This window comes from Antechinus flavipes, chromosome 4 (assembly GCF_016432865.1).
Source record: "Antechinus flavipes isolate AdamAnt ecotype Samford, QLD, Australia chromosome 4, AdamAnt_v2, whole genome shotgun sequence".
NCBI lineage: Eukaryota > Metazoa > Chordata > Mammalia > Dasyuromorphia > Dasyuridae > Antechinus > Antechinus flavipes.
In genome coordinates this window covers 81,588,235-81,607,116 of record NC_067401.1, presented here as the reverse complement: position 1 = coordinate 81,607,116, position 18,882 = coordinate 81,588,235, and positions in this window count along the sequence as shown.

Genomic DNA, 18,882 nt, shown 5'->3' with positions numbered 1-18,882 from the left:
ACATTTCCTGTTCTCCCCTTCAATCATTTTAGCCAATCTGATGGGTATAAAATAATAGTTCAAGGTTATTTTAATTTGCATTCCTCTAATCTATAATGATTTAGGGCATTTTTTCATATGCTAAAAATCATTAATTTTTTCATTGGAAAATTATTGCTGTTTTCTTTTGACCATTTATCAACTGGGGAATGAGTCATATTTTTATAGATTTCACAATGTTCTTTATATATTTGAGATATGAGACCTTTATCTTAGAAATAATCTATAACATTTACCCTGAATTTTCTGTTTTTCTTCTGGTCTTGGCTACATTTGTTTTATGAGTACAAAACCTTTTTAATATAATGTAATCAAAATTATCTATTTTATACCTAACACTATCTCTTGCTTATTTATAAATTGTTTACTAATCATAAGTCTGATAGATAATATGTTCCATATTCTCCAAATTTTCTTGTAATCTCTCTCTTTATATCTAGAGCATGTATTCATTTTGACCTGATCTTAGTAAATGGTTTATATTTAATTTTTGCCAGACTGCTTTTCAGTTTTCCCAACAATTTTCATCAAATGTCTTATCAAAAACTTGAGATAAATGATTATTAATAACCAATTGCTAATATCAGGGATCCAGGATTTTTGCCTTTCTGTTTCTTCATTCAAAGTCCATTCTCTCCTTCATTTATAAAATATATAGAGAATTGACTTAAATTTATAAGAATATAAGTCATCCCCCAATTGATAAATGGTCAAAGGATATGAACAGACAATTTTCAGACAAAGAAATTAAAGCCATTTCTAGTCATATAAAAAAAGTGCTCTAAATAACTTGATTAGAGAAATGCAAATTAAGACAATTCTGAGGTACCACTGCATACCTCTCAGATTGTCTAAGATGACAGGAAAAGATAATGACAAATGTCAGAGGGGATGTGGGGGAAATTGGGACATGAATACATTGTTGGTGGAACTGTGAATGAATCCAACCATTCTGGAGATAATTTGGAATTATGCTCAAAGGGCATATCCTTTAATCCAGCAGTGTCTCTACTGGGTCTGTATCTCAAAGAGATCATAAAAATAGAGAAGAGGACCCACATGCAAAAATGTTTGCAGTAGCTCTTTTTGTAGTGGCAAGGAATTGGTAAGTGAGTGGAAGCCCATTAGCTGGAGAATGGCTGAATAAGTTAAGGTATATGAATGTTATGGAATATTATTGTTCTATAAGAAATGATGAACAGGATGATTTCAGAAAGACCTGAAGAGACTTAGGAACTGATGCTAAATGAAGTGAGAAGAACCAAGAGAACATTGTACATAGTAACGATAAGATTAAATGATGATCAACTATGATTGACTTGGCTCTTCAACAAGGAGGTGATTCAGGCCAATTCCAATAGACTTGTAATGGAGAGAACCTTCTTCATCCAAAGAGAGGGCTGTGGAGACTTAATGTGGATTACAGCATAGTATTTTCATCTTTTTTGTTGTTTGTTCTTTGCTTGCTTGTTTTTTTCTTTCTCATTTTTTCCCCTTTTGATCTGATGTTTCTTATGCAGTATGATAAATATCCACATGATAAATGTGGAAATATGTTTAGAAGAATTGCATATTTAACCTATTTTGTATTGCTTGCTGTCTAGAGAGAAGAGTGAGGGAGAAAAATTTGGAATACAAAGTTTTGCAAAGGTGAATATTGAAAACTATTTTTGCATGTATTTTGAAAAATTGTTTTTCATTAGTTCCTTTGATGTTCTTGACTTTTTGTTCTTCCAAATGAATTTTGTTATTATTTTTTATAATTAAGTAAAATAATTTCTTGGTAATTTAATTGGATGACATTGAATATATATATATTAGTTAAGATAAAATTGTCATTTTTATTATATTAACTGTGCTTACTTATGAACAATATTTCTCCAATTATTTAGATTTGATTTTATTTACAATAATATAACAAATCATAGAAACAATAATTTCTTTAATAAAATTATTGATTGTCTCAATGATTTGTTCTTTAACATACTCATTCTTTAAGATTAGTTTAATCTTGTTTAATTTCCAATTCATTTTTAATCTATGTGTTCTCTTACTAAATGTAATTTTTATTGCATTATGATCTGAAAAGGATACTTTTAATATTTCTGCTTTTAACTATAAAAATTTTATATACTAACATATAGCCAATCTTTGTAAAGGTGCCATAAACTGCTGAGAAAACGGTATATATTCCTTTCTATTCCTAATTATTTCTCTCCAGATATCTATTATATATAGCTTATCTAAAATTCCATTCACTTCCTTGATTTCTTTTTTATTTATATTTTGTTTAGATTTATCTAGTTCTGAGAGAGGAAGATTAAAGCCTTCTACTATTATTATAGTATTATCTATCTCCACTTTTAATTCATTTAACTTTTCTTTTAAAAAATTAGATGCTATAGTATTTCGTACATGTAAGTTCAATATTGATATTGCTTCATTGCCTATGATGCCTTTTACCAAAATGTAGTTAGCATGTTTATCTCTTTTAATTAAATCTATTTTAGTCTTAACTTTATCTGAGATTATTACTGCTACTTTATTCTTTTTTGCATCAGTTGATGCATAAGAAATTTTATCTAACCCTTCATTTTAAGTTTGTGTTTATCTCTCATACTCAAATATGTTTCTTGTAAACAATATATTGTTGGATTGTGATTTTTAATCCATTTGCTTTCGGTTTCCCTTTTATGGATGAGTTATTCCTATTCATAATTAAAGTTATTATTATTAATTGTGAATTTCCTTCCATATTATTTTTATTCACTATTGTCCTTCTTAGCTTCTTTTTACCCTTTTCTTAATACCTTATCCTTTTCTCTTACTCTCTGATTTCTTATTTTATATACCCCTGGAAGAGCCTATCCCTTATCCTCTCTCTCACCCCACCCTTGTAAATCTTAATCTATACATCCTTGTGAAAGTCTATTCCTTATCATATTCTCTAGTTCTCTTATATTTTTATAGTTTAGAAGACTTTTATACCTTTTTAGATATAAAAATTATTTCTTCTTTTACCCATATCCAAAGAGAATAAGGTTCCAGCACTATCAGCTCTCCATCCTTACCTGTTTTCTCTGTATCAGTTCTTCCTTTCGTGCCCCAATTGTATGAGATAATTATTTCTTCTTACCCTTTCCTACCCCATGTTGTTTTTTAGATTCAACCCATCATATTCATCTCTAACCTTTCCTTCCAACTACTTTCATAAGTCTTAAAAATACTGATATTTTCAAATACAAGAAGTAAACAGTTTGACTTTAATGAATCCCTTGTAATTAGTCTTTAATTTATATATATATATATATATATATATATTTCTTATGCATCTTATATATCAAATTTTTTTATTGAGTTCTCTTCTTTTTTGTCACAACTACCTGAAAGTCATTGTTGGTTAATTTTTTTTAAATTCAGAATTAAATCCAACTTTGCTGGGTAAAATGACTTTTGTTTTTCAAAATATAATGTTTTAAGACCTCCAATCTTTTAGTTTGGAAACTATAGGTCTTGTGAAATCCTGATTATATCTCTGGAGTATTTAAATTGGTTTTTTTTCCTTGTTGCTTGCAATATTTTCTCTTTAACCTAGGAGTTTTGGAATTGGATTATGACATTACTAGAAGTTTTCCTTCTTGAAGATCTCTTTCAGGTGGTGCATGGTAGATTTTTTTCCTATTTCCTATTTCCTGTTTCCCAAGATGAAGTCTGGAATCCATTAAACTACAGGACCTTTGTTTTCTGCTAGTCATTTTCCCCTTCTTGAGATAGACTAAACAACACGTTTAGTGGGTAGAGGGCTGAACTTGGAATCAGGAAGACCCGAGTTCAAATTAGGTTGTGTAATCCTAGGCAAGTCATTTAATCTCTATCTGCCCCAAGTTTCTTTTCTGTATAATGGAGATAATACTAGCACCTGTGTTACAGAGTTATTGCAAAGGTCAAATGGGATAATATTCATGAAGAATTTTATAGACCTTAAAGTTTTATTCTTATTAAGCTTATTAATAGTTACTTCCATTAATAAACCTGGGTATTATTGTGACTATTATCCTCTCCCAATGTGATCATTATCTTCATCACATTATATTCCTGCCCTCTTTAAATCCCCAACTCTTTTGCTAATCCACAAAGGACCCTCCGTTCTTTCTAGCATCTTCTTAGCATTTAAATACATATGGCAAGTTTATGTAACCATAGAGTTTTAACACTTAGAATTATAGTTTTTTGGAGCAGTTTTATATTTCAGTTTTATCTCCCTGTTTTACCTTGGATTGGATTGGATTATTCAAATTACCACAACATTGCCACTAGTAGGCTCTTAAAAAGAAAAATACTTCCATAACTGGAACTGTGTTGAAGAGAAGATTTGTAATCCTTGCTACCTATATGTTCTAGAATTAAAAAAAAAAAAAATTGGGGAAGAAAACCTTTGGATGAAACCCTGGGATCATGAAGTAGCAATAATTCAATTTACAAATTGCTTTTGTCACAACTGTGAGCTGGGACCACACAAGTGTTGTTTCACAATTTGTAGATGAGAAATCTAAGACTTAAAAAGGAGATTTGAATTGTCTAAATTCTTTACACAGTTTGCAGATGTGAAAGTAGGGCCCAAGTCTCCCAACTCCCTTGTCTGGTATTCTTCACATTACTTGATGCTTTCTCCCTTAATTTAAAACAATGAACACAAAAAACATCCTGCTCATTCACTCAGCAATTCTAGCTCAGCTTTATAGGAGAGAGGAATAATTACCCTCCAATGTGCATTTCAGAAATGAAGGCTGTACTCACGTGAATTTCTACCTTTCCCTGAATCTATCACCCATTAGTCAAAAAAGCTTGAACCTATTTCTGCTTACATAAAATCTTGAAGAAAATGACTTCCATATATCACAAATCAGAGCCAGGAACTAGGAAGTTTGGATGAAATACAACAGACTTAAAGGAGACATACATATAAGTATACATCAAATGCATCAGTATGTCTATGCTGTTAAGTACATTCCTAGGGTTCTTAAACTTTTTCTCCTTGCAACTCCTTTTCATCTGAGAAATTATTATATGACCCCTGGTATATAGGTATATAAAATAGGTATACAAATCAAACATTTACTGATAAGAAATCATAATTTTGCAGTTCCCACATTCAGTTATGAGACTCCATGTGGGGTCATGATCCACAGTCTAAGAAGCTTTGGTATAAACAATAATACTTCTGAATTTATATTATAGGATTATAGTTTTAGCGCTGGAAAGGACCTCAAAGGTCATCTAGTCTCTCTTCTTAATGTTTTATAGTCCCCAGCCTATTTTTCTAGGGATCTGCTGTCTTTCTACCTCATTTGTCCATCCTGCCTCCAGCCATTGCTAAGCCAAGGTCAATGAGGTCTCTGTTCCAACACACCAACACTCCCTCAGCAACATGCAAATACCTAAGCTTATCTCCTACTTATAGAGATAACAATTTTATTAGCTCAAGAAATTCCCCTATTAAAGCCAGTCTGCACCTTCTATAGAAGACAGAAAATAATTTAATATAGAATTAAGTATATTTTAGAAGAATTTAAGAGTTGCCTAGAGCAGAGAGAGATAAAATGATTTATCTAGCATCATAGAACCTGTATGTGTCAGAAATGGGACTTCATTATGCTACACTGACTCTTATCACCTAATTAGCAAAACTAATTAAATCAAATATGAAGCTACTAAATGGTGTCTACTTCCTTACTCTTGGCTGTCACACTCACTGCCTCCCCTTCAATTCCATCCTGGGGTTTCTGTTTCCCTAACTTTGTCCCCCACAAATATTGATTTGAAGGTATTTTTTGTGCCTGCTTGACTAGTCTCAGTTGATGAAACTTGCCCTGGATAAAAAAAAATGGTAGTTATGGCTCTAAACCCTCTATGATTGGGGCCATTTTTTAATGTTTTTTTTTTCCTTTATTTTTTAAAAATTAAGTTTAAAAACATTAAATGTTTCTTTTGGATCTTCTTCCCTTTCCCCACAGGCCTAGAACCAGGGCTCAATCAATACTGTTGACCAATGAATGGAAATTTCCAGAGCAGTTTCTCTCCTCTCTGCCCCCACTGCCAGGTGCTTGGATCATGAGTTCTCCCAGGCCAAGGACTCCGGGCTGGCCCTGACTCAGGTCCCAAGTCTATTTACGGCTTTTTATCTCAGGGTTTGAGCTTTGGCACCTCGCACCCAAGAGACCTCCCCTTCTTATTGCCAGGCACATACCAACACAGCCTTATCTGGCAAGGGGAGGACGCCTCCCCAAAGCAGCAAACACTGGCTCTCCAGGCCTCCCTCCTGCCCATGGATTTCCTGTGACCCCAAGGACAAGATTTTGGGGGGTTTCTGGGAACAAAGACCAGCTTTTTTTGATGCTAATGAGCCTCCTCCTTAGTGATTTCCCCCAAAAAACACACCCCCCTTCCACACTACACCTATAGAGTCATAGATTTGGAGAGTAAGGTAACCTTAGCCATCACAGAGCCCTAATTTACAGATGAGGAAACAGAAGTCCAGGGAGGTAACAGTTTTCTTGGCCAGTTTTGCACATAGTGCCTGAGGTATCATCCAAGCCCAGATCCCCAGGCTCCAAGTCTCACACCCTACAACTGGAAAGAACTGCTGCCGGAGCCCAGCTGGCCACCCTGGGCCTGATGGCTAACGCCTACCTGACGACCCTGAGAGGCCCCCAGAACAGTGGCAGGATGGAGAATGTCCATCATGGGAACCAAGTGACTTATCAAGCTCCTGTGTTCCCACTTGGGAAGGGAGCTCTCCCTTTTAATGTAATAGAAAGAGCAAGAAGTCCTCAACATCAGCTTTTACGCAAGTCACTCAGCCCACTTAACGTTAGTGTCTATACCCACCCTTACCTTAACCTGTCCGAGTCACAGGGTGTCACTGAGTATGGGAGTGGGAGGCAGGAGGATAAGAAGACTGGAAGAGGAGGAGGGGGCTAGGTTGGGAAGGCTTTAAACACCAGAAGATTTTGTACTTGATCCTGGCGGCCATGGGGAGCCCCTGGAGCTTGCTGGCCATGAAAGATGAAATGGTCGGACTCTTGTTTTAGGAAAGTCACTTCGGTGGTTGAATCCATTGATGGAGTGGGGAAAGCTTTGTGTCAGGCAAAGCCTACTGGTAAGGCAATGATCCAGGAGAGAGGATAAGGCATGGACTACGGGGTCTAAGGTGAATGGCCACACGGGCACACAAACACACACACAAGGTTGAGAATTCCTGTTTTGAGTCCCAAACAGAGAAAGAGAGCTAAAAGTCATAACCCTAAATGCAAAGCATTTTTTATTATGATTATTTGTTACATATACTATTTTAGGAAGATTTCACTTATTGAAATGTAAGCTCCTCTACAGAAAGCTTTTGCTTTTCTTTGCATCCTCAGTAGTTGGCAGAGCTACATGATTAATCAATGTTTATTTACTTACTAATGTATTGTTTATTTTTTTCAATTGAAGGCAGCATGCTGGACTTGAGTCAAGGAGATCTGAATTCAAATCCTGACTCTGACCCTGAATTAGTAGGATCCACCATAGCACATAATGCCTCTGAGTCTTATACTCTAAGACTTATCTACTTAGACACAGATGGATTGTAAGACTAAAGAAGAGATTCTTTGTCACTGAAAAAAGAGCTGTAATAAATATTTTGTACATATGGGTACCCTTCCTGTTTGTTCTCCTTAGGGTATATACCTAGGAGCAGTAACTTTGGATCAAGTTGTATCCATAATTTAAAAACTGCCATTCTCCAGTTTATGGCCATTCCCTTGGATTCCCAATCCTTTGCCACATCAGAAAGACCTATGAATATTTTTGTACATCCTTAGAATTTGTTTTGCTTGGGACTTTTGTTATATCTGATTCTTTATGCCCCTATTTGGGGTTTTCTTGGCAAAGATATTGGAGTGATTTTCCATTTCTTTCTCCAGCTTGTTTTACAGATGAGCAAACTGAGATAAACAGGGTTAAGTGACTTTCCCAGGGTCACACAGCTAGTAAGCGTCTGAGGTCAGATTTGAACTCAGGAAGATGAATCTTCCTGATATCCACTGCACCACCTAGCTGCCCTGCTTAGGGCTAATCCTTCCCTTTATCTACTTCCCCTTTCCAATTCCTGCTTCACTATTGAATGAAAAATATTTCTGTACTTATCTCTGTATACATGTGTGTATTCTTTATTTGGGTACTTTTGCACTCTAATTATGAGATAATTTTCTCTAACCTTCTTTTCTCTTTCCCCTCCTCAGTTTATTCTCCTCTATTTGCATTTTTTTCTTATCAAGACTTAATAAAATCTGAGGTAACAAAGCCTTCTTTATGAATTCTGATGATAACAGGGATTAGAGGGAATACATGTATTAATTAGCTATATTTGAATGTAAGCAGTTTATCTCTGTTTAGTATTGTTATCATTGTTCATTCACAATTATCTTTTTATGTTTCTCTTTACTAATATATTTTGAACTTCAAAGTTCCTCTGAAGCTCTGGTCTTTTCAGTAGGAATGTTTGGAAGTTCTCTATTTCATTAAAGGTCAATTTTTTTCCTGTACCATTATAGTAATTTTCTCAGGGTAAGTTATTGTTGGCTGTAAGCCCATATCTGTTGCCTTCTGAAATATTGTAAGTTTTCTACCTCTTTATTGTGGTCTGTGATCTATTATTTTTTAGTATTTGAATTACTTCTTTCTGGATGCTTATAATATTTTACATTACATTGGTTTTCCTTTGATTTGGATTGGAAAACTGGGAGTTTTCAATTTGGGGGTTTCTTTTAGAAAATGATGAGTGGATGCCATCTATTTCTACTTTGCCTTTTGGTTTTAAGAGATCTAGCTAGTTTTCCTTTAAGACTTCTTGAAACATATGGGATAATAGAAATCTATTTTACCCTTCAGGAAAATTGGAGGGGAATGGGATATGGGAAAGGGGGGAAGGTGACAAAAGAGAGGACATATTAGGGGAGGGAGTGGTCACTAGGAAAACACTTTTTAGGAGGGATAGGATGAAAGGAGAGAGAAAATTAATAGGGGGGAAATACAATTAACAATAGTAATTGTAAAAAAAAAATTTGAAGCAAGTTTCTCTGATGGAATATTATTGTTCTCTGGAAAATGATGAGCAGGATATTCTCAGGGAAAAAAAAAAAACCTGGAAAGTCCTCCATGAACAAAATGAAATATACTATATACAAAGTAATAGCAATGTTCTGGGATGATCAACTGTAAATGACTTTGTTATTCTCAGTAGTACAATCATCCACATCTAATCTGAAGAATTTATATTAAAAAATCCTATCCATACTCAGACAAGGAAGTGATCCAATCTGAATATAGATCAAAGCATTCTCTATCACTCTATCTTTCTCTTTATTGTTAATTTTTCTTGAAGGTTTTTTATTTTCACTACAGAGATCTATTTTTTTTTTCACAACTTGATTTGATGGAAATGTTTTGCGTAACTTCACATGTGGCTTCTTAATTATGAGTGGGGAGAAGGGAAAGAATCTAGAATTCAAAAATCTTAAAAACAAATTAAAAAATTTTTTTTGAATGTAACTGGGGAAAATATTAAATAAATAATTTTCTTTTTTTTTTTCACCTGGGAAATTTTTTTTTAATTTTTTATTTAATAATTACTTTATATTGACACTCGTTTCTGTTCCGATTTTTTTTTCCCCTCCCTCCCTCCACCCCCTCCCCTAGATGGCAAGCAGTCCTTTATATGTTGGATATGTTGCAGTATATCCTAGATACAATATATGTTTGCAGAACCGAACAGTTCTCTTGTTGCATAGGGAGAATTGGATTCAGAAATTGGATTCAATCCAGAAATTAGGGTGAGTGCAACAAAGAAATTTTGTTAGAAGAGTTAAAGTAGAATTTCAGCTAAGATGGGACAGATATTTAGAAAACAGCCTGTTTCTGTTCAAGGAAAATGTTTAGAGAGCATTGTCAAAATTATGGAAAGCCAAGGTTTAATTATAAGTTTACAGCAAATCACTGAACTTTTACAAACTGTAAAGGACATATGTCCTTGTTTCTCTCTTGATAAGGAATTAGATCTAAATGAATGGAAATTGGTTGGAGAGGATCTTTGTCAATTCTATGATAAAAAAGATTTCTTAAAACATGATATATGTCCAGGCTCTTCTTTTGGTCATGATATTGAGCTAGTCCAAGGCTTCTTTTATATATTTTTTTAGGTTTGATCTGTTTTCCAAGTCCATTATTATTATGAGATATCTCACATTTTCTTCTATGTTTTCAACCTTTTGACTTTGTTTTAATATATCTTGTTGTTTCACAAGGTCTTTGGCTTTTATTTGGTCCATTTAAGTTTTCAAAGAATTTGTTGTTTGGGCAAGATTTTATATTCCTTGTGCCAAGCTGTTAATTCCCTTTCCAATTCTTTCTTCCAAGTCTCTCACTCTTTTCCAGTTGCTTCCTCAAGTGCTCTCATTCTATTTAGTACAAAAAATAATAATTCTTGCTTCATCTCTTCCGGGAATTCTAGTTGTATTTGTGGCCAAGTTGTGTTTTAATCTGAGACAATGATTGTAAATGTTTTGTAATGATTCTCCTCTGCTTTTGTGTCTTGGGTACCACCATAATAGCACATTACAGTACAAATTCACTTTTTTGTTTGCCCTTTTTAATTTACTTCTTGACTGTACTTGATGTTAGGGCTCTCTGGCACCTCTGAAAGGAAGCTCTACGCTAGTCTTGTTGATATTTTATTGGGATTTTGAGCACTGTGTTATCACAAGATCTCAGGTATAGACTAGGCATCTGCCAGCTTTTAGTGCTTCCAAAGTGGTCTGATTCAGGGCAAATTCTAATCACTGACCCCTCTGATCTGAGGTATCCTTGACCTAGGATTGGGTCTGATCAATGAGCTAATGTGAGCAATTAGATTACTGCTAGACTCCACCTCTATCAATCAGGCAACCAGAAGACTCTAGTGATTCAGAGTGGCAGAATTATAGGCTCCCTTTGGTCTGGAATTCCTGCCTTCATTATTCTTTTATAGACTGGGTTAGACATAGAAATAAGACTCTTCATGGGCCTGATCCTGTACCTGGAGCATGGGAATTTTAACCTATTCTATTTTTCTGATATGGACTGGTAGCACTCTTCCCTACGCAACCTGATGGTCCTCTGCAACCAGTGGTTCACCATATTGGAGCCTGACTTGGTCCAGCCATCTTAGCCCTACCACAGCTCAGAACTCCCAAACTCAAGTAATCCACCAACCTCATACTCCTCAACAACAGGGATTTTTGAGGTATTTGTCCAGTGAATGATGGATTTTCAAGCACTAAGGAAGGCTTACTACTAGGGGAAATGTTTTACAGGATAGGGAAAGAGGTTTGGGAGCAACTTCCAAGTTTGCCTTTATGTAGGGCCAATAATCATCAGGAAACTTGGTGGTCAGGTGGTTAGAGTGGTCAGGAAGACTTGAGTTCAAATCCAGCCTCAGACCCTTACTAGCTATGTAAATCATTTAACCCTGTTTGCCTCAGTTCTTCATCTATAAAATGGGCTGGAGAAGAAAATGGCAAACCTCCAGTATCTTTGCCAAGAAAACCCAAATGGAGTCATAGATAGGCATAACTGAAATAAGTAAACAACAGCAAGAGCCAATCATAATAAGGAAAAGAATGAGGATTTAGAAAGACAATAGACAAGGAGATGGAAGTATTATACTAATAAGGAGAAGAATATAGGACTGAATATAGAATCATAGCCCTTCAGAGGTGGAGATCACAGGAATCAGCTGGTTCAACCTGAACTAGAGTACCAATAGAGGATCAATCATCTGGCATTGGCATCTGGTTGCCTGGTGGATTGGCAGATTTGGTTTTGATATAGGAACCTCAGAGAATTCAATATGATAACAATAATTATTGCATGCTGTCTCCTCCATCATATTGTGAATTTCTTAAGGGCAGGGACTACCTTTTGCCTCTTTTTGTATCCCTAGCACTTAGCACAGTGCCTGGAATGTAATAAGCACTTAATAAATATTTATAGATTATATGTTGTACTGAGAAAAGCAGTAAGGGAGGCTTGGTAAAATTTCAAGTGGATTTTATTTGCCAGGGCTGCAAGGGACGCAGCAAGACCCAAATTAAGCAGGAGGCAAGAGTTTTATAAATCACAATCTAGAGAGTGTTAATTGTGTAAGCAGGAAGATACAGAAGCAGACTCAGTAGTTTAAAAAAAAAAAACTTATCAAGAACAGGTGAGTACAGAGAACAGGGGTGCAACGGACGGGGTGTTCTAACCACACACACAAAGACATTGCATTCTGCTTAGACAAAATGCCTGAGTAAGTAGGGGGATGGGGCAAGCAGGAGCTAGCACAACATATATTGTTTATAGATTTTATATATATGTATGAATTAAAGAATATTATATATATTATTTATATAGAACTCTATATAAATTATATATATTTGAGATTTGCAAAGCATTTTATAAGTATTATCTCATTTAATCCTTACAACAACCCTAGGAGGTAAGTGCTATTATTATTATCCCCATTTTACTGATGGGGAAACTGAGGCAGAGATTAGCCAACTTATCCAGGGCCAAATCTATGAGGTGTCTAAGAGCAGGATTTTTCTCAAGTTTTCCTGGCTCTTAGTCTAGTACTTTATCCACTATTATCACCTAGCCGCCGCCCTAGATCTGTTAAACTATATCTACTCCACAGTGCCTACTTCAGTCACCTTTGTGGCCATTAGAAAAAATTATCCTCCTCTGCCCATTCCACTCTTCACATGCTTGAGATAGACGCCTCCTTAATCATGAAGGGTTACCCTCAATCTGACTTAGCTCATCTACAAGGCGGTTTACCAGGGGTGGCTAATGCACAGGCTTCAGCTTCTTGGAGCCACAGGGAGAGTTCAGCGCCAGATAGACATCAAAAGTGGAGGAGCCAGCCCTCATCCCAGAGATAGTGGAGTGGTTTCCTTCTCCAGTTCATCATAAAAATGAGGAAACCGAGGCAAACAGAATTAAGTGACTGCCTGACTCTAAGTGAGACATTCTATCTATCGGGTGGTCTAACTGCCTTTTTGTCTCTGTTTCTTCCTTTGTATAATGAGCTGGAGAAGGAAATGGCAAACTACCCCAATATCTTTGGCAAAAACCCCAGTCATGAAGGGTCAGATGCAACATATACATATAATCTAAACAAATATTTTAAATCTGTGATCAACTCAATACACTCCAGTTTTCAAAGGGAAAACACCAGGAACATTCTACTAAGATATACTATACTGAGTCAAAAGATCCTTGTCCTCACTTGTCCAGTGTCCCATCCTCTCAGGGCCTTATCTCTGCTGGGATAAATCTGATTAATTAAATAATTCTAATATGTTATAACTAGGAACAATAAGGAAATGTGTTTCCAATTCCAGAAACTAGGTCACAAGAGTTGAGTTCTATAGCAAACTCTTTACCAGAATTGTTTATTAATATAGCCCAACTAAGTCCCAAGAAGACTCAGGAGCACCCACTTGATGAATGGAATGGATATGGGCATATATTTCTGGAGTTGTCTGGCTGCTTTGAAATAACTTTTTTTTCCCTGGGAATTCTGTGTAAAAGAGGAAGAGATATTGTTTTATTGTCTGTTGAGTAGGGGATTATGGTTGTCTGCCCTTGTTGGTCAATCATCTAAGATGTATTAAGTGTCTACTATGAATTTTTGCAATGAGAAATGGAATTCCTATCTACATTTACTTTCTTTCCTCTGGCTTCTCTGAGCACATTTGAGGAAGTTCTCTTGGACAGGTGGGGAGAAAGTTGATTGATGTTGGCCTGGGGGAAGGGAAAGAAATCAAGCTCTGTTGCAATGGATTGTTATTTGTCATTGCTTCTAAATTTATTGTCTAAATATTTCCCAATTAGATAATTTTTTTTACAACATTCATCTTTTAAAATGTTCAACTTTAAATTCTCTCCCACCCCACCCACTGAGCAAACAAACAATATATCAAACATATTAATATGATATCATACATGTATTCTTGGTTTCAGTCATGTCTGACTCTTTGTGACCCCATTAGGAGTTTTCTTAGCAAAGATACTGGAATGGTTTGTCACTTCCTTCTCCAGCTCATTTTACAGATGAGGAAACTGAGGCAAATTGAGTTAAGTAAGCTGCCTAAGGTCATACAGCTATTAAGTGTCTGAGGCTGGACTTGAACTCAGGTCTTCCTGACTCCAGTCTGGCACTCTATCTACTGGGTAAAGTCACACAAAATATATTTCTAGATTAGCCTTGTTGCAACACACACATACACACACACAAACACACACACACACACACACACAAAGTGAAAAGAGTGTATAGCATTGCTTTTAAATTGTATTTGCATTTTCTTTGATGCCTGATAGAGTTAATAAGTTGCATGCCCATTAATATTGAATTATTGAATCCAACGAATTGTTGGTACAAGACTGGAGGAAAAGAGCTGGAGAAATGGAGGCTTGAGCTAAGTAAGTTAATAAGTGTTTATTTAGTGTTTATTAATGTGTCAAGCATTGTATTAATCATTGCTAATAAATTAGTTGGTTTAGTGCAAAAGCTGGGGCTTGGGTTGGAGTTTTGAGTTTGAGTGGGGATCAAGCCAGTGGGAAAGGAAAAAGAAAGAAGGGGTGGGGAAGGAGGGGGAGAGGAAAAGAGGAAGGAAAGGAGAAAGGGATAGGAAAGAGGAGGGGAAGGTAGACAGAAAAAGAGACAGGGAGGGAAAAGGAAAACAAGCGAGGGAGGGGAGAGGAGGACAGAGACAGCTAATGTCAATTTGTAGTTGAAATAGTGGGCACAGTTGTTGACTTCCTCATGCAGTGTTTAGTATTTCCAAAGTAGGAAATGGTGTGAGCTGAATCAGAGCTGAGTAGGTTAATAGAGACTGAGAATACAGACTAGTTGAGAACATTGGAAGGAAGCAGGGATAAGGAAGTCAAGGGTGGTGAACAACAAGACCTTGAAGAAAGGAGAGGGGAGAGCCAGAATGATGGACTAGAAAAACTGGTACAAGAGGGGTGTAAGAACAATTGCACCTTGAGAATGAAGGTTCAGAAGAAAAAATGTTCTCTCTTAACTTTGAAAGCCAAATGGACCATCATGATCTTTGACCTGGAAGGCAGCCTAGAAAAAACATAGTCTTCTTTTAGGAAGGAGCCAGGTCCCTACAAGATGAGTAGCAACAGCTGCTGCAGAGGTAGGATCCCCAGTCTGGTCTGGTATTATTCAGAAACAATTTGTAATACAGGGGGAAAGAAGAAACTGAAAGAAAAGCTAGTTTACAACGGGAGGGAAAGAATAGGGTGGACCTATGGAATCAGGGTCCTGCAGTCCTGAAGCTACCAGTTAGAATCACCTCTTCAAAAACTGAAAGAAGTTTTAAAGAGTCTCCTCTTCTCCGCCATTCCTATAATGCCTAATAATAAACACTGTAATATTCAAGGCTTGCTTCTTTTATCTACGTATTTCTTATATCCCGATTTTGCTTCAAATATAGAGAAGTCAAGATTAGAAATCAAGATTATAGCAGAGAACTAACCTTTGCAACAAAAGCCATAACTTTGATAGTTGGTCCTTACTCTCAGCTTCTCTGATTGAAGGACAAAGAACTTCCCAAAGCCTTGATTTAAAGAGGGCTTCAAGATCAGCCATCTCTTAATTTCCTACCAGCTTACAATGCCTAAGTCAGAATCAGAACAAAAGGGGGAAAATAGTGAAAATAGTATGCTTTGATCTGCAATCAGTCTCCATGAATGTCTAGATGTGGATGGTATTTTCCATCCAAAGTCTAACTTTCTGGTACATGTAAGTATCCTTAAAACTTCACATGGTATCTGGTATAGAGTAGTAATAAATGTTTATTGAATGACTGACCTTTATCTGAATATGAAAGGCTTTCCTATCTGGAGGCCCTGAGCTATTCTGATTGTCTTAATAACTTTTTTGTCTAATATAAATTCCACAAAGTAGAAGAGTAAGGGACCCCGTTGACTGAAGGCCATTTTATTGCCTCTAGACTAAAAGTAAGTGAATTATTATTACAGTGCGTTGCTAATTAAATCTCCAGCAAGGAGAAAATAGAAAATATCTAAGACATCCACTAGTCTTACATGGACAAAAATGGAGGAGCTAGGAATTGAGGAATATTTAGGAGTGAATTAGAGGAAGAGAAGGAAGGACAAGAGATTGTGATCAGAGAAAAGAACATGTTTAAGAACATGGAGGTATATATAATAGTTTTGGATAATGGTTGAGTAGTTTTTGTAATCATCCTCATGGGTGGCTGAGGCAGCTAAAAAGTTGTAGGATATGAGAGTTGGTGCAATCTATGAATGGGACAGTAGGGTGTTTAATAAGACATTCTTATTCAAACATTCTTAAGGATGAGGGTAGGAATTGACATGGAGAAGAAGGCTCAATCAGAAAGTGAATGGCTTAAGAAAGAAAAGTGTAGGCAGGTAGTTGACAACAATAAGGATGAGTGATAAAGACAGAGTATTTAAAGTTTAATAAGGAATTTGCTGAATTTTGGCAATAGCAAGATTGTTTAGAAATGACAAAAGGGAAGGAGAAAAGAGTATATCGACTCCTCTTCCTGATCTCGTGTGCACTCCAATTATTTACACGGACTATTTGTATCTGATCTATGATAGAATATTCTAAGCTCATATTGGTCTGATCAGCCACAGTTGGACACACTGTACCTTAACCCTAACAGGGTGATGTCGTTCTGTTCCTCTTTGAGGATGAAGGACAATAACTAACCAAATGACCAATGGGAAGATGAGAGAAGGAGCAACTAGTACTAGATAGAATGGTAAGAGATGAGATATTTTCAGGAAAAATCAAGGTTTCCATAAGCCTCAGATATACAGATATGCAGAAAGAGAATGCAGAAAGAACTCTGCTGAAGGTAAGTTTGTTAATAGCAGAAAAGATGTTCCAGAAAACATAATAAAAGGAATAGAAATGGCAGGATAGGGACTGGAGAGGGAGTATAAAGTGTGTGTATGTGTGTGTATATATATATATATATATATGTATATAGGTGAATGAGAGGTAGGAGAAGAAATGGTGTTTCCATAGATATTTACTCCAGCAAGTATGCTCTAAGATAGAAGTCTCATATACTGGTGGACTCCTTCTCAGAATATCATTTTTATATGGATAAAATAAAATACATCTGATTGCAAAGGATATCATAGAAATAAAGGTTCTTTAAGACTGTAAATTGCAGAGAATGTACTGATCTGTACTAGAAGAAAGAATTTCTTCACATGGGAGTTACTGATATCATAGGCAGTCCCAGTCCTTATCCCAACATATTTCAAGTGACAAGGTCACTACAGTCAGAAAAAAATGAGCCATTATGAAAATGAGACCATGAACTTTAAAAAAAATTTGCTACCCACAATCCTACCTCCCTACTTTCCATTTCCTTTATCTGAGGAGGATCCTCACAGATGTGATCTAACATGTCTACAGCCCTTGCTATGTGCCATGTACCATGCTTAAAACCTTATAGTGATCTCTACAATCCCACAAAGTAGGTGCTTTTCTTCTTCCCACTTCACAGATAAGGAAACTGAGGCAAATAATGTTAAGTGACTTTCCCAGTCTGGGATCATATTTGAACTCAGCATCTCCTGATTTCAGAACCAACTTTGTATCCAGCTACATACAGCACCTCACAATATTACTGCTACCGCAACGAACTCCACTGGTTCCCTATTTCTTTCAGGATCAAACATAAACCATCTTTTTGGCTTCTAAAACCCTTCTTAACCTGGTCCTTTCCTAACATTCTAATCTTCTTACATCTCACAGCTTCCCTCCCAACTCTTCACTCCCTTCCCCGTATGATTTCAGTGAGACTGGCCTCCTTTTAGTTCCTCACACAAAATTCTCTTATCTCCCACCTCTGCCTCTTTATCGACTGCCTCCCATATGTCTAGGGCTCTCCCTCCTCACCCTGGCTTCCTTCAAGCCCTGGCTAAACCCCCACCTTCTACAGGAGGCCTTTCCCCATCCCCTTTAATGCTAGTGCTTTCCCTCTAGCGAATATCTCCCATTTCTGTCTTGTTTGTACATGGTTGTTTGCATGTGGTTCTATTAGAGTGTGGTCTCCTGGGAACCTTTTGTCTTTCCTTGTACCTCCAGCGCTTAGCACAGTGCCTGGCACATAGTAGGTGCTGGATAAATGTCTGTTGACCAGCTGCTCGCCTCCTGGTTTGCATGCATGTGGTAAATATTTAGTTTATTTAGTTTCAAATTAAGGGTGGGGGAGCAATCTTTGCCCAGAGGACAAGGCACCAAGGGCAAGGGTTTGTTTACACTCCAGTTGAGAATCTGGAAGCCTGCCCTGAAGCCCAAGATTGGCAGCAAGTTTGCAACATTACCCAAGCCAAGAGTCCCCTTCTCTCCATTGGACCGCTTTCTCAACCTCTGAGATGAAGCCATTACTACCCCCCTGCCTGATCCTATGGGGACACTGTGAAGAGGAGCTTGGACTTCTGAGTGCTCTGAAAATAGAAAGTACTAGAAGATGATGGCAAAATTAGGGCTTCAAGCCTCAAAGCCTCTTAGTCTTATACTGCAGGGATGTGCTGCCCTCGAGCGGCTGTTCTGGGTCACAAGCAGAAGACTGGAAAATACTGGGAAATGCTCAGAGATGGCTGGTCCCAGGATCAACCTCATGGAATTCTCAGAATTCCTTCTACAAAATACTTCCAAGACAGGCTTCCAGCTTTTAGTCAAAGACTGCC